At 32.4% G+C, this 17569-nt stretch overlaps 2 protein-coding genes across 2 annotated transcripts in view; one reads left to right on the plus strand and one right to left on the minus strand.

Annotated features, from left to right (window-relative positions):
- Positions 1-17569, plus strand: part of LOC145241391 (voltage-dependent calcium channel type A subunit alpha-1-like) — a 1447749-nt gene that overhangs the window by 817339 nt on the left and 612841 nt on the right. The window lies entirely within an intron of this gene.
- The window catches only part of LOC145241393 (uncharacterized), a 421614-nt gene continuing 409683 nt past the window's right edge, over positions 5639-17569 (minus strand). The window contains exon 5 of the transcript XR_013862546.1: positions 5639-5764. The gene's annotated coding sequence lies outside the window, so the exon portion shown is untranslated. The remainder of the gene's footprint in view (positions 5765-17569) is intronic.

Consider the following 17569-nt stretch of genomic DNA (forward strand, 5'->3'; position numbering starts at 1 on the left):
TGATTATAATATCCATATAGAGGGTGTGAGTATTTATGTCAATGATGTATTTCGAATTATGCTCACCCATAAACATTTTAATTTCGATCTGCTGCAATGCATTCCATGGGTCGATCTTATTGGTTACAACCCTTTTTAAGTGCATTCTCGTTTTATCAACGCGGAAAATCGAACGTTTTCTGTCGTTTGATATCCTACTCAGCTTTTGCAGAACACATTAACGCATCTCTTTATTCTTTTTGTTTCACATATCGATTCATTAATTCATTAACAGCATCAACAGCTAATGAAGTGACACAAATAAACGTCTTTTAGATTGAAAGCTGAAAAATCATTATAAATGTATTATACAAAATATTATTCAGACGAACGTTAGCTGAAATAATAATTTTTGATACAATACTACTAAAAAGGAAGCAGCTTTTATTATCTGTTTTCAGATTATTTATTAGTTAAACATTTATATAATAATGGTCATGTTCTTATCATAGTTAGATTGTTGTTACCTCTTACTCCCTATTTGAAGCACGTACTCAACCAGTAAAGTATTGTTCTATTTTAATGCTATGCTCTTCTTCTTCTTCTTCTTCTTCTTCTTCTTCTTCTTCTTCTTCAACGGATCAAGCTTTTTTCTTCTTAACCTACTTAGTTCTAAGATTAGCATCGGTTTCTCTGATGCCTCTTTAAAATGATGTACTCACAGGGGGGGGGGTCCACGTGGAGGTTTTCAACATCCACGATGTAGTTTGTATTATTGGAATTACTAGTTTGTTTAAAGTATTACGAATTATTGTATTATTGAAGTGGGTAAGGAAAAGAAAAGTTCTGTTTATAAAAGAAGTGTCTGGTGTGTATGATTTTTTTTATTGTTTTTGGAAAATATTTGTATGGCTTTTCTCTTAACATTTAATGATAGCCACAGAAAATAATACTGATAATAAAATAAAAAATCAATAAATAAATAACTAAAATCAATCAATAAATAACTAAAACAAAGAAACACTATTTTTATTTCATATTTTGAAATATATCCAACATTTTGAATTCTTACGACTATATTCATTCTAAAAAAAGAACAGAAACAGAATTATATATTTTAAATTCTAACGGCTATATGTCGTCTGAAAATAAATAAATAAAATTTACTTATCTCATTCCGTAAACACTATGCATACTATGAATGCAAACGGCTATGTTTTCGTTTGGAAAAGAACAAAAACAGCCATTGCACATTACAAACACAAATATATTTTCAAATATTATACTTGTATTTTATTTCTTCAAATCAATAATACGTGTGTGTGTAAGAGAGAGAGAAAGAGAAAGAGAGAGAGTATATATTAATTCATTATCTTAATACCAAAGTTTTATGAAAACTTCGAACTTATTCTGAATATGTATATTGCTGATTTTATTCTTTTAAATAATAGATGCTAATTGTATTCATTTAAATTAGTAAATAAATAAGCTTATCATTAGAAGGCAATTGTTTACATTTTCCGTTATGCTTTATAATATTGAAAATTCGATTCTTTCATTATCTCTGCTTCTATAAGGTACTCTTTCTCTCTGTCTGTGTGTGTGTGTGTGTGTGTGTGTGTGTGTGTGTGTGAGTTCGTTCTCTATACATACCAAAACGGCTTGGTCGATTTTTATGAAATTTACACAATTTATGTGTCTGAGGGTCTTCTTAAATAGGTTTTGTATTAGAATGGCCATGATAATTATCAAAAATTCTTAATCAACAATCGAATAAAGCTGAGTAAAGAAGGAACAATCCGATTTGGGACAAAGTAAAGCCTAACATCACAAATGCATTCAAAGACGTTTTATCAGCACACAAGCAGAAAGGCCCAGCATATAAAATGAACCGTATGCTCTTCGATAAGATAGGAGCGCGTTAATAATGAATGTTTCTGTTTAGGGCACAATTAAACCATGATACTTGACTTTTGAATTTTAACTTTAATTCAAGTCATTATATAACACTATTTTTATGTAATCAACAATAGGTTCTTTGATAAGATAGGAATGTGTTCGAAATGAATGTTTCTGTTGAGGGCATAATTGAACCGTGATACTTGATTTTTGAATTTTAAACTTCAATTCAAGTCATTATATAAAATACTTTATCTAAATCAACAGTAGGTTCTCTACAGTGCAATGTAGACTACAATGTATTATGGACTACAAGAAGGCATGTGAAGTTTTCTTTCCGGCGCACCGCAGTGGGTCCTCAACTAGAGCAGACACTCAATCGATTTGATTGAAATATAGGCAATTGCGCCGATTTCGATGACAATAAAAGTATGGTGTGAAACATTCGTTAATCATCATTCAATCCCGGACAACATCGGGTCTCCCTGTTGGTTCATTACTATTATTAACTTTTCATAAAGTATACGGTTTATATTCAACCATCAGCAACGACTGTCTTATTTACAGTGAAATAACCGCACGAATCGATGCTGCGTAGATGAAATGACGTAGTACAACTGACGTCCTCCATAATTACTGATCATCTCAAATTTAACATCTACTGGACTGTTGCACGACTAGTTCTTTTGTACGGCTTCGAGTTCTGAACTAATTCGACCATGCCGGAAGTGTCGATACTTCGTTACGCCAATCTCATACAACATGAGAGAAAATCGTTTGTATGGCATTACTGTGCAAAAATGAAAACACCGTTGCAAAAAACGAGGTTCAAAATGAAGGTTCAAAGGACGATCAAAGCAAAGGTGGTTGGATACCTAACATCAAGATCTCAAAACAGCCGGACTTAATCCTGACTTTGACTTTGACAGTATATGGTGGAGACAGAAATCTCGTAATTACCCTGCCGCACGATATAAAAGCAGAATGTGATAGTGATACAGCTAACACCATGTAGACCTGCTAGTTAAACATATTTTATATCAATTGTTTTAATAGATTTTTTTCTTAATTATCTTAGTTATTTTTTATTTTGTGCGATAATAATATAATCTATAATTTATAAAAGAATTGATATCTGTCTGAAGCTAAAATTATACAATGACTTCTATTAATTTGTTTATTGCGGACTATTATCCTCATCTTTTTTTAGTTGTTTCATGATGTTTCTATTCCTCTGGCCTTCATCAGGTGGTAACCGCGATAGGATAGAATCTCCTAACTGCATTCTTAGCAATTACTACCATCCATAGGTGTTGTCGTCTCACAACGTTTTTTAGACAAGTAAGCCTCTGGCCGGCTTTGGGTAAGATTGTTTGAGTCACCAGCTCTAGGAAGGTTGTCGTCTGGAACTGAAGAGACTTCCCTCCCCTAGGTTTAGCTTCAGAGTTTTCCTTCTATTAGACGGATGATCTGGGAAGATCTACGGGCCCATCAGCATCAAGAGGGTTCGCCCCGCGCCTGGGTCCTAAACCACTTATTTCTGCGACCCCACATGGGTAGTTAATGTTAATTGGTTATTTAGTAGGTTATATATCTACTGAAAAGTTACACTCCTCGGAGTGATTTAAAAAGGACAGTACTATGCTTTTCATTTTCATTATTAATGGAAGAGGGGATAAGAATGGAGTACTGTTGTCACATTTGGGCTGGTGCATCTGCTACTTGTCTCTCACCGCTGGACAGGATTCAACAGAGTCGCCAACCTGATAGGTCCTGAACTGTCATCCTGTCCCATCGACGAAATGTTGTATCCCTCTGCTTGTTCTATAAGTACTTTAACGGTGAATGCTTTGACGAACTACAAGCACTTGTACCCCTCGACGTGAATACCCCCGACAAACCCGGCAAGCAGCTAAATCCCACCCCTTCACAGTAGATATCTCTAGGTGTAAGAAAGCCTTCTACTCCAACAGTTTCTTCCCCAGAACTGCTAGACTTTGGAACTCCCTTCTGGGATTCTGCTTTCCCATCTGTACTGACATGCAGAAGTTCAAGTGTAATGTGAACAGACATCTTGCTACTAATCTCCTTTCATAATACCCCTGCAACTTATGTCCCCGATAGTAGCCCCCTACTTCAAAGTGGCACTGGGGTGAAAATTGAATAATAAAAAAAAAAAAAAGGTTGAAACCGCTATCTTCAGACAATGATCACCTGGAACTGTAGAGATTCAACATCTCTATCCATTGCGCCATGGGCCCCGAAGGAGAAGCACGGTTGGATTTTTTGATCTTATAAATCCACGTTTATTTATTATCTGATCTTCCATGGTCAGATCCGTACCGAATGGTATAAATATTATTTAATTGGAATTCATTATTGAGATGAATATTATTTATTAATTATTTATTAATCATTTACTAATTAATTTATTGAGGACTATTATCTCCATCTTTTTTTAGTTGTTGTTTCACGACATTTCGGCCAACTATTCCTCTGGCCTTCATCAGGTGGTAACCGCGACGGGATAGGAATCTCCTAACTGCACCCTCAGCAATTACTGCCATCCATAGTTGTTGTCATCTCACCAGAAGGCTGGAAGAATAGTTGGCCAAAACGTCGTGAAACAACAGCTAAAAAAAGATGAGGATAATAGTCCGCAATAAATAAATTAATAAATAATACTCATCTCAATAATGAATTCCAATTAAATAATATATAGACTTCTGTTAATTCTTGTACTATCTTTTGATACTCAGTTCAGTGGGGGTGTGGTGTATTACCTATTATCTTGTCATGATATTATACCCTCAGGTAATACCTTCTCCTTTGTGGTAGTGAAATGCCTGTCTTATTATCATGAGTCCCTATTCCAAGGCATTACATACTCCTTTGAAGGGGTAGTGTACGTCAACAAGAAATTTCCACAATCGACAGTTCATTAATAAACTCAACACAAATATTACATATACTAGCAACAAATACAACCGAAAGGTGAATATTAATGATATTTTTACAAACCATATAAACTAATTTAATAGTTAGGTATCTGGTTTCTATATTTCAAATGGCTGGTGTTCGTTTCGTAGTACGTTCACCAATTTCAGTATTTTTTTTAATATTTTATAAATGGGTATTTTTTATTACTTTTATTCGCTCCAAAGAAGTCATGTTTCCACAGAAACGCAAGGGACTATTCTGATTAGGACTAAGATTTATAGGCAGCATTCTACGTGCTGCAAAATATTTGTTCATATTAAAATTAATTTCCTGCATGTTGATATGGTCGGGACAGAGAGTATGGGGGAAATTCCAAAAGTAATGGTCAACTGAACAAAGCTATTAAAGAACAGAGTGAGGTTTTTCTCCTAGTCAGGTTTGTCATGACTATTTAAGTTTAAGTACAAATGGGTACTAATGCATATTGTGAACCAGACCTATCTCAGCGCTCGCCCGGCTTTGGCTGGAATATGACGCCAACAATCGGATTATGTTGAGCGTCGCCGATAAAATCATAACAACGCTACGAATAAATGTAAAGTATAAAAATAAACAGAAAAACGACTTACAGTAATTTGTGTGTTTATTATTCATTTTTTTTAATAACAATAATAATAACTGTCAAGAAAAGGTTAGAAGAAGCAAATATTAATTGGGGGGGGCTCAAATAAGGAAATGTTTTTTTTAAAAAAACAAGAAATGTTTTGTTGTTTTTATAAAGATGTTGTAATTCAGCGAACCGCATTGTGATTTGCTGATCGGCGTGTTACGGCAGACAGCAGCTGAACCCGATCTATTGCTCGGCATAATCCGGCTGTTGACGTCATGTTCCGACCAAAGCCAAGCGAACGCTGAGATACGTATGGTTCACAATATGCATAGGTATCTGTGAAAAGAAAATGGATGATCAACTTTATTACGATCTCGCTGTATCTATCTCATTTTTGTTTCGTTAATTCAGTTTTATTCTTTATTCTAATTTTTTTTTTTTTTTTTGCAATAATATAATCATCTTTATAGAAAGATAATTAAATGAAGGGATATATGTCAGTACAATGATTAGTTTTTCAATAAACATCGAACGGCTTTTAAAAAAATATTGAAATGTCAATCCCATAAACACTTATTTTTCTTAATTATTATTCTTAAACAGTTATTATTCTTTCATTTATAAATAATAATAAGCTAAAAATGAACTAGAAATATTGCTCTATTTATTAGTTTGTTTTGGCGTTTATATTTTTGTTTTGACCACTTCAAATGTATTGTTCTTGTTTGATTTTAGCTTCAAATTTAATCTTATACACACGATTAAGCGTGACAAATAGTCGAACATAAACTCGAACTTCCCTTCACGCAAACTGACGAGAACAGTCGGCTCCTTTAAGTCCGACCCAGAAAAGAACAAAATGCTCGGCTAAATTTTCCAGTGAAACTCATTATGAAAGTCGCCAACAATATGTCTTTTTCCCCCTTTGTTAGCGTTGTGATGATTAATTAATAAACTGAGAGAAAAGGAGATCAATGAATTAATTAACAAACAAGACAATTAAAAACTCTCCAGAGAGAAAGGGAAGAGAGAGAGAGAGAGATAGAGAGAGAGAGAGAGAGAGAGAGAGAGAGAGAGAGAGAGAGAGAGAGAAAGAGAGAAAGCAAGACAGTAATAAATGTGGATGATCGGTCAATGTTGCGACAAGGGGAAGATATAAAATGAATATAGTTGTTGTCCTGGGGTGATATTGAAACAAAGAGTAAAATATAAAGAAAGCCAGATATACATAGAAAAAAATACAGAACACACGCATATTACTGTTTCATATATATATATATATATATATATATATATATATATATATATATATATATATATATATATATATATTGCAGTACTTATTTTCAACATTGGTCAGTACACTAATAGAGTTAAGTTTTTGCATAATACTTATGGCATGTGAGCTAGATATTTGTGTTTCATTTCCTAAGGAATGTATTATCCTAACTGCATGAATTTACACTCTACAATATTCATCACTACATCTCTGTTAATCTTCATCGCCCCCCAATTCCCCCTTCTATTTTTTTAAGTTTATGATGAGCTTTATATTAAATCTGTAAAACAAACAAAAAAAAAAGTTGATCTTAGTTATGATGGGTTTAGTCGTACTGACTATCAGCGGAACCATGTGATCTAATTGTTAACTATATACTTGTCTTATTGGGGGAGGGGGACATACATAACGCTCTAAAAGATGATACTTAAAGGTCTATCCCTATGAAAACCTTTAGATTATTTTTTAAATAGTTTTTGTTCCGTTTACTTGTTCAAAAATGTATTAAAAGTTCTGATTCACTGTATTTTAAAGGTGTTTAGGTGTGTATGTTTGTGTGGGAGAGAGAGTAATTACAGAAACATATACCGAGGGCAAAATAGACATGCAGAAAAACAGTAAACACTATTACATGTGGCATGAGTAAAGCATGAGAATGACAGTGGTCAAGTGGTTAACTAAGTGGACTAACATTTTGGTGGGCAGTGTTCGAATACTGTTAAATCCATAGGACAATTGTGGGGAAAGTAAAAGATGGGCACTTGGTGTAAAACATTTATTTATTACTGGCAGGCCGCCCGGCGTTGTCCAGTCGTAAAATACGCATATTTTAATTAATGCAGATTTCTTATTTATTATAAACAGAAATACCGTAAGTATTAAACGTAACGTTCAGTTACTTTTAAAAAATGAAGTAAAAAAAAAAATAACGGAAAGAAACTGAGACATATGCATTAGATAAGTATAATGCGATCTTTAAAAGTGTTTTCTAACCTACATATTCTTAACGTAAGGAAGCTGTCATGTTTCACGGCCGCGCCTGCGCAGTCTGAAACACGTTATAAACAAATAAAAATCCGATGACCCCCCCCCAAGTACCAATTTTTCAAATTTAACCCCTTAGCGGTTCTTTTTTCCGGATGAAAACACATGAAAAACATTTCCACATTTCTGAATACCCTATATACCAAATTTCAAGTCTGTAGATAAAATAATCGTTGAGTATATAGGTTTAGAGTTGTTCTCACACACATATACACACACATTCTCACTTTTATAGACATACTAGTAGGCGGCCCAGCGTTGCCCGGTCGTAAAATACTTCATACAGAAACTGAGATATAGGCATGCGAGTATTATGGGTTTTTATTTTTCTAAATTGTTCACTTCTTGTGAGTAAAAAAAAAAAAAAATACTCGAGCTGAGATCGAAACCAAAACCTAAAAACAGTGAGTCAAGTACGATAACAATTAGACCAGCATAACACGCTATTTAAAAGGTGTTTTCAAACGATACTCATCCTTAACTTAAGTAATCTGTAATGTGAACCATTCACACATGCGCATTCGGGAAACAATTAACAAACGGATAAAAATCCGATGACTCCCACGTACCGAGTTTTCAATTTTTACCCATTAGCAGCCTTTTTTTTTTCACGTCTCTTAATATTATATATACCAAATTTTAAGTCTGTAAATTAAAAATTCGTTGAATATATAGGTTGAGAATCGCCCTCACACATATTCTCACTTTTATAGATATACTAGAATATGTGCCCGGCGTTGCCCGGTCGTAAAATACGCATAAATACTACGTGTTAATTAATGCAGAATTCTTATTTATTATAAACAGAAATACCGTAGGTATAAAATATAACGTTAAATTCCTTTTATTTAAATGAAGTAAAAAAAAAAAAAAAACAGAAAAAAACTGAGACATGTTCATGCGAGTATTATGTTTTTTCTTCTAAGTAGTTTACTTCTTGTAAGTAAAAACAAATACTCGAGCCGAAATTGAAACTAAAACCTAAATAGAATGAGTCACGTACGATAACCATTAGACCAGCTTGACATAATATTTAAAAAGTGTTTTTGAACAAACTTAATATAAGGAAGCTGTCATGTTTCACAACCGCGCATGCGCAATCGTAAAACGGTTGAAGACAAATTTTTACCCCTTGACAGCCCTTTCTCCCAGAGGAAAACCGATTAAAAGTTCTCCGCGTGCCTGATTATCCTATATACAAAATTTCAAGTATGTAGATAAAAAATTCGTCGAACATATAGATTGAGACGTATCCTCATACATATTGACACACACATTCTCACTTTTAGAGATGTATAGACTAGATAGATATTGTACTTATGGTAGTCTGTAATAGATCGCACTATCTATTTTATACTACTGAAACGTGACTGCTTCTTACTTTGATACATGAATGATTGATGACATCACAAATTGATAATGCCATCTATTAAAAGAGTAAGAGTAATATTAACTCAAGGGGTCTCGAGTTGTCTAGTATACTTATACAACACGTGGATATGGTTATCTTGCTTTCTTGTTTATTTGAGAGATAGAAAGACGGAAACAAGTAAAATAAGAAAGAGAAAAATATAACGAATACCGATTTAACAAGTTACGCGTTGTCTAGTCTATCTATATAATATTAAAACTGCAAATCTTACTTGTTATCTCGTTAGCGTGCACATTAGATGACGTCACAAAATCAAATTGCTTAAATCAAGAGTGAATGATAAAAGAAGTAGGAGGAGGAGGAGGCGAATGGCGAAAACAATTAAAAGAGAACGGGAAGAGAAGAAAGCAATTGAGGAATGTGAGAGGGAATAGACGGCAAAAGAAAGTCGTAAGACAACGAATTGTCATGTTCAAGATATCAAGATATATATATATATATATATATATATATATATATATATGTATATATATACACATATATACATATATATACATATATATACACACACACGCACACACACACACACACATATATATATATATATATATATATATATATATATATATATATATATATATACACAGACACCAGTTCGCGGCCAGGCGTTGCCCAGCCGTACAATATACGCTTAAACGTGATATTTTTGTTCATGCAGATTGAGTATGTATTATTATAGAATCAATCCTCTATTGATTATTATATATTACGAGGAATAATTTGCTCGGTGGACTAATTCGCAAAAAAAAAAAAAAATAATAATAATGATAATCTCGTTCATCAAATTTCGTCTGTGATTATTTACAACATCACGTTAGCTGACATTTGGGCTTGACGATGAATGCCCTGGAAAAGTCACTTTTGATTAATGTTTAATTTTAAAATATGCAAACGAAGAAATGATTTGCGGCGATTTTTAAATAGTACCTTTTCTTTTATCATAAGTTAAACTCATTATTAAGAATAAATTAAAATATAATGGTGAGGTACACCCATGCTTAAACAGGGAATCATTTGTTCTGTAGTTGAATGCTCTACTACTGAGCTAAATCTCCAGATAACTATAAATCTGTTGTTGTTGTTGTTGTTGTTTTTTTTTTTTTGTTTTTTTGTTTTTTTTTTTAAGAAGAAATGATTTGCTGAAAATATATTATTTCCTTGGCTGGTGTAATGTAAACTATTCCTCTGTAAAAATTATTCTTTTTTTATCTATAAGAGAGAAAGACTCTTTTTAGGGTCGGATTTTTCCAATTTTCGATACTGTACAAAATATATTTAAGAATACTGCCAGACATATAAATTACCGTTTTGCGAAATTGCAAAGGATAGGCTGCCATTTCGGAATCTATAAGAAAGGAAGTCCCTCACACACACACACACACACACACACACACATGCATAAAGTGACTTTTATATATGTATATATATATATATATATATATATATATATATATATATATATATATCCAGGCTTCAGATATTCAAAAGTTGGAACTAATGAACTCAACAAGGTTGTTAAATAGTGTTCAATAACAAGAGCAAAATATATTTTTATTTATTCGAAGGTAAAACAGTTACATTTGGTCGCTGACTGAAACAGAGTCTGTTTGTAGCGACTAAATGTATAATACCGTGTATGACATGTGAGCTTCCGTGTTTTATTCCTGCAGGGGAACTTCAGGCGTTCGGATGTCATGGTATTTTTTATATATACATGTGATGGTTAGTCTATCTATTTATTGTTGTTCTGTTCCACGATTTAATATTTCCATTAGCCAAGTGCAGAGATTTTCTCAAACACAGGTTCGACTGACATTTACTTACTTCTCTTTGAATCTGTTTTGTATAGAGGTGACGCACCTCTTTTGTGAATGTGTCGAACGACTAGGTGACCATATATTAGCATTTTTTTTTAAATATTTTAACTTGCTGCTATTTTGTCAAATACCTCTTAAGAATAGAAGTGATTGACATTGTAATCTATCAGTAGCACAGGATATATGATTATTACCAGCATCCTTATTAGGAGAGATATATTTCATATACCTCTAGAAGACACCAGTTGGTTAAACAACTTTGCCACACTAGCTAGAGGAGAACTAATGATGCACATAATATGAATGAATAAGTTTTTTGGTAAACATTAAATTTAATATAGATAGCGATGCCTGCTTTTTTATGATGTACTCAATCATTGTCTCGTAAGTGTAAAAATCATCAACAACATCAACATTCAATCTACTAGTGGTATAACCAAATTAAGCATTTGCAATTCAACTTGTTTCTAAATCCACAATAAAATTGGACGCAACGTGCAGCCTTTTTGTCTAATCTGACTCAAGCTCTTTCTGTGCACTGAGATTAATTTCAGTTTTCATCAATAATGCGTGGAATGCATAGATAGAGAGAATAAATGAATAAACAGACACCATGGATACAAAATAAAATGATGTATACATATATTTTTGTATTTCTACACACAAATTTAACGGAACTGAGCTTTTATAATTTTTTTTACTACGTATCCATGGTTTGGAGGTTATTTGTTAATATTATTTATTTCAATTTAATGGTTATTTAACTTCTTTTATATCTGCGCGATTATTTTGGAAGTAAATTGTTTGTAAAAAGATAGAATCCATTTAACTAACTAATGAAATTCTGACAGATACTATCAATCCTAGTTAGAATAGATCTGGGAGTAATAGTAATTGAATGGTAACTACTGAAAACTATACGATACGATCACTACCTGAATCAGTTTTATCTCATACGACTTAAAGATGCGACATTTAAAGGTAATACGTGAGTAACAGAAAATAAGAGATGACTCGCCACTATTCAAGACTACTAAATTGTTGCATAACAATCCGTTAAAGTTTAAACATGTATCCAGGAACGGTGCTGTGTAAATAAGAATATAATAAAGTAAATGAACACCATATGTGATAGATAAAAACCAAAATTAGGTCAATCAAAATAAAAAAGAATGTATATGCCCTGACTTCGTCGTAGATTGCGTCCTGTGAAAAGAGTAATTGCCAGTTGCTATTAGCGATAATGTGAAGGGTTTCTTTAAAATATAGACCACTGTTCGGTAGTTGATATTGTTTCCCCTGCCCCTCGTTATTCGTGTGGATAGCGTGTGGATAGCGCAATAGATAGACTTTGCAGCTCTAGACAAAGATTAGGTTTCAACTTTAGCCTAAGTTACTTGCCTGTCTAGCCACAATGAAAAGGTGTGATACAGCAAAACAGTTTGTCAGTTGATAATGATATATATGTGTGTGTGTATGTGTGTGTGTGTGCTTATCGTGCATTTTTATATAAACTCATAGTATTGAAAGTTCTAGTTAGCAAATCAGCTTCTTCGTTGAAACCGCACCCATCCTAATCAGCCAATGGTCAGGCACTTACAGGACAAACATACAGTTGACTTCACATTCTTCGTTTCCCTTTGTGTATGTTTTATGGGAAGGGTAGATATTCTTTGTGTGTATAAAGCTGACCTACTTTCAACTTAGGTTTGTTAGATATGTTATTTTGTGTTTTTGGTTTATATTTCAGGTATTGTGTTAGTTTTATTTATAAAAGTATTTATTATATGAATATATATGTATATTTTTTATTTATTTATATTATTCTATTATTATATTTTCTATTGTTATTGAGAATTTTAAATTTATCGCTATCCTAGAGTAAAGTTTATCCTGGCCACACGGTTGTTACATATTTCTCTCCTACAGTTTAAGAGACGGTGGAGTTCGTTAAAGAATAGGATACCGACATTCTTATTCAGGCACAATCTACTATCAGGCATAGCAAGAAATATGACGTAGGTATAACTTCCTTAGATTTCGAAACCAGATCGTATGACCATAAACGCACGTTCAATAACAAAAATATACCGAATCAAAACAGCACGAGCAAACCAATACTGGGAACTCAAAGAAAGTGGACGTTCGCCGATAGTCAAAAAGAAAATAGTAAGACGAATTCTCGCGAGGATGAAACGCAGAATATTCTGTGCAGCTTAAATTGCCATATATATTTTCATAACTTACTATATATATATATATATATATATATATATATATATATATATATATATATATAGAGAGAGAGAGAGAGAGAGAGAGAGAGAGAGAGAGAGAGATCAGTAGTTAAAACTTCGAGTTTTTTGTTTTTGTTTTTTTAGAATTGATGGGTGTATAAATACTTGTAAACGACAAATGGTTCCGGGTGGACGTTATTATCAATAAGCAATATCCGGAGTTACAAAAATAAAAGCGAAAAAGGAGTGTCCGAGCACATGAACGAATACACGTAAATACGGTGTATTAATGAAACTAGGCCCACATAACCTCATACACACATGACATACTCACACGCAGGCGCAATGATGATATATCTAGAGACCTTGCAAACAAGGAAATACGGATGTTGCTGACGATAAAGGAAAATCATGATCACATGATCTAAAGAATATCCAATCAGTTGATTCAAACTTTTTATCATAATTTTATGTTCATGGCCTATCCTCAAAACAATACTCATATATATATATATATATATATATATATATATATATATATATATATTGTCTTTTTTCCCCCATTCTTTCTCCTCCCATCTCTCCCTCATCTTTTTCGTATACTGTTTAGTATTCCTTCCATAATGTTATGCATAGTGAACTGTGCAGGTTCACCATTAATCATTTATAAGTTAATCAATAACCCCTTCTCCTCTGTGCTTTTCTAATGAAAAATCACCGCTTTGTGACGTCATTCATGATGCACGGATACAAACAACAAGATGATAATAAGCAAGGCCCACTATAATCTATTATTTTAATGATATACACACACACAAACACACACACACACATATATATGCATATACTAGTGAAAAATATATACGTATACAAATATATATGTGTGTGTTGTATACTAGTGAACTAATTTTTTTTCGAATTTTGTATTCAAATATAGATATTAATAACGCAAAATTCAATTAGATAGCTTGTTAGTGCAATACTAGAGCTAGAAATACTTTTATAATATACCATAATACTAGAGACATACTGTTTTTATGTTCATCTAAAAAAAGTTCAGTTTTATTTCATACTAGCGGGGGTACTCGGCGTTGCCCGGGTGTTTGGAGGTATGTGTGTGTGTGTGTGTGTGTGTGTGTGTGTGTGTGTGTGTGTGTGTGTGTTTGCGGGGGTGGGTAAAGTAAAGAATAAGCGAAGTAATAACCCTGTTTAAATATTACAAAAAAAAACGATGTTAAACTTCTTTAAGAAATCGCCCCCCCCAAAAAAAAAAATAACAGCGAACAAACGTAAAACTTCTTTAAAAAAGAAATCGGGAAAAAGAAAAGAAAAAATAAGGGAAAGAAATGATGAACTGTTCGGAAAAACAAAAACAAAAAACACAGCGAAAAGCGAAAAAAATGACATAAATAATCCTTCGATTCTGTTAGGTCTATGGTGCGTTTCACCCAGTAGAAAGCATAGAACGAAAAGGAACGTTAAAATTCCATTCCAGTTTTTTTAAGCAACTACAAAAGCGAAATAAATCGAAAAAAAGTGTCATGAATAACACTTCGATTCGGTTTAGTCCGTGGTGCGTTTCACCCAGTAGAAAGCATAGAACGAAAAGAAACGTTAAAATTCCATTCCAGGTTCTTTAAGCAACTACGAAGTAAAGAAAACCCAAACCGGCGTTTCTTTGTAACTCTCCCTTGTGAACGCTCCCAGAGACGGTATAAGTGGTGGCGGGGGAAGGAGGAATTTATTAAAAAGAAAAGATTTTACTACTTCCATTGATTGTAACCGATTTTGGCAGTGGACTCTTAACAGAAAAAATATAGGAATCTACGATTAGCGAGGAGGTGGAGAGGTAATACGCCTATAACACACCTCAGATATTGTGCTGCAGTTTGTGGATATTACATTTGCATGAAATGTCTTGATTTTTAATCCTATTAAGGTCAAAATCATAGGGGGAAAAATGAGTTTATGTCATATATATATATATATATATATATATATACATATATATATATATATATATATATTGTTTATTTCATATATATATATATATATATATAGTTTATTTCATATATATATATAGTGATACAAGCGTATAATTATTTCGCAATAGAAAATATAAAAATAATAAAAATAAACTTGCCAAAAGCGAATGTAGCGGACTGTCGGCGAGAGTGACTATCCATGGATCGATCTGACTTTTGATATATTAGTCACCGCTTATAAAGGCACTGAAGCGACTCAATGATAAGTGTTAATTGGTACCGTAATTAAAATTTTATAAGTTCATTTATTTTAGAGTACGGCTGTTCAAAAATCTGTTTACACTGAACTTAAAAAGGAGATATGTTAGAGCAATTCTTGGAGTAAAACCTCTGCTCAAGGAATGTACACTTAGATTAAGACACATATAAAGAGTAAGGGAAATTTATGATAGTTATTGTAGCTAGACGAGCGTTTTCTGTGAAAGATTACGAGGGCGAACCAAAGGATAAAGATAAGTCATGCACCTTCTATGAAAATAACTATAGAGCAGAGAGAGCCCTGCAAAATCTCTTCTATGAGAAGGAGAGGAGAAAAGGGTATCGCCCACGAAATTTCAAAGTCGGTTTTGTACTCTGTCGAGGTAGGAAAATATTTTTTATGCATATTTAGCGCATATGAATGCACCCACTGGTATAATAATAATAATAATAATAATAATAATAATAATAATAATAATAATAATAATAATAATAAAACATATACACAGTGAACTTTATATAAACATATCAGTAAGGGCCTGAATAATCCTACGCTTGTATAGTTAATAAAACTGGACCTTTTTAGATGAGCATGAAAAGAAATGTCTGATACTAATTAAACGATGTATTATATATCTTTAAATTTAACAGAAGATCAGAAAATATTAGTACCCTCGGTTTCAAACTCGATATAAGGGGACCAGATTATGGTCGAAAAATATTGACTTCTCTTCATCATATTTTCTGAACTTCTGTAAAATTTTTAAATAAATATTATGCTCTTATATTGAATTTTTCTTTATAATCTAACACTTTGCAAGGGTTGTTTCCTACAAACACCACAAAGGTTTATATATATATATATATATATATATATATATATATATATATATATATATATATATATATATATATATATATATATATAATTTTTGTATGAGCATTAAATCAGCTTGAACTAATTAACCCGTGTTTCTATGCCATTCCAGTATTTTGGGCCTTGGATAAAACGTCAGTAATTTTTGGTATCTATATTTAAATATTTTTTTTTACAATTTAGTTACTGTTTATATCGTAGCTCTAATTGATGAGCACGCAGGAAGGAATTGGTGCAGTGTGAGTTAAGGTTTATAAGTTTTATTTACATAGCTCTAGTTTTTATCGAGCACTTTTGAAAAACAATATAGTTATTTAAGTTTATTTTATCAACATATTTGAAACTACTTATATATATATATATATATATATATATATATATATATATATATATATATATATATATATATATATTAGCAAAAGTACCCGACGTTGACTGGGTTCAAAAACAGCCTACAGAAAATGGACTCTGATTTATGAAAGTATGATAGGTTATGAAAGGAAGGGTTGTAAAGAGATAGCTTCGATTTTGGGGGTATCAAAACCAAAGCAAAATACGATGAAAGTAAAAATAAAAAAGATAAACCCCATAAGTTATTATACCATACCTGTTCACACTGAAACACTTATAAAAAATATTTTGTGGATCTATATTAAAAAACCTTGTTAAACTTTGTGACATATTTCTATTCTATGGACTTCAGGCGCGAACGAAAATCCATAATTTTATTATACCATATTTCTTCAAACTGAAACATAATTATTAAAGTATACTTACGCAGATAGATATGAAAAGTTTTTATTAAAGTTTGTGCCTATTACCATTCTATGGAGGCCAGGCGCGAACGCAGGCACCACAATTTTATTATACCATCCCTATTTAAGTTGAAACATAATTATCAAAGTATTCTTATGTACATCTATATCAAAAACACTTGTAAACGTTTTTTTTTTTAATTTTTAAATTTTTTATTTGCATACTTTGTGGACCAGGCGCGAACGCAGACCCCACAATTTTAATGAACCACTGTTCTGCGATATCAAACATACCCGTTCCTGTGTCTCGATACATCTTCTATAATTATATGTGATCAGTTTTCTATAATAGTCAACCATATATGAGCCTATCCGTGACCAGACACACACAGACGTTCAGCTTTATATTATATATATATATATATATATATATATATATATATATATATATATATAT

This window comes from Euprymna scolopes, chromosome 20 (assembly GCF_053919585.1).
Source record: "Euprymna scolopes isolate OS-2025 chromosome 20, ASM5391958v1, whole genome shotgun sequence".
NCBI classification, from domain to species: domain Eukaryota; kingdom Metazoa; phylum Mollusca; class Cephalopoda; order Sepiida; family Sepiolidae; genus Euprymna; species Euprymna scolopes.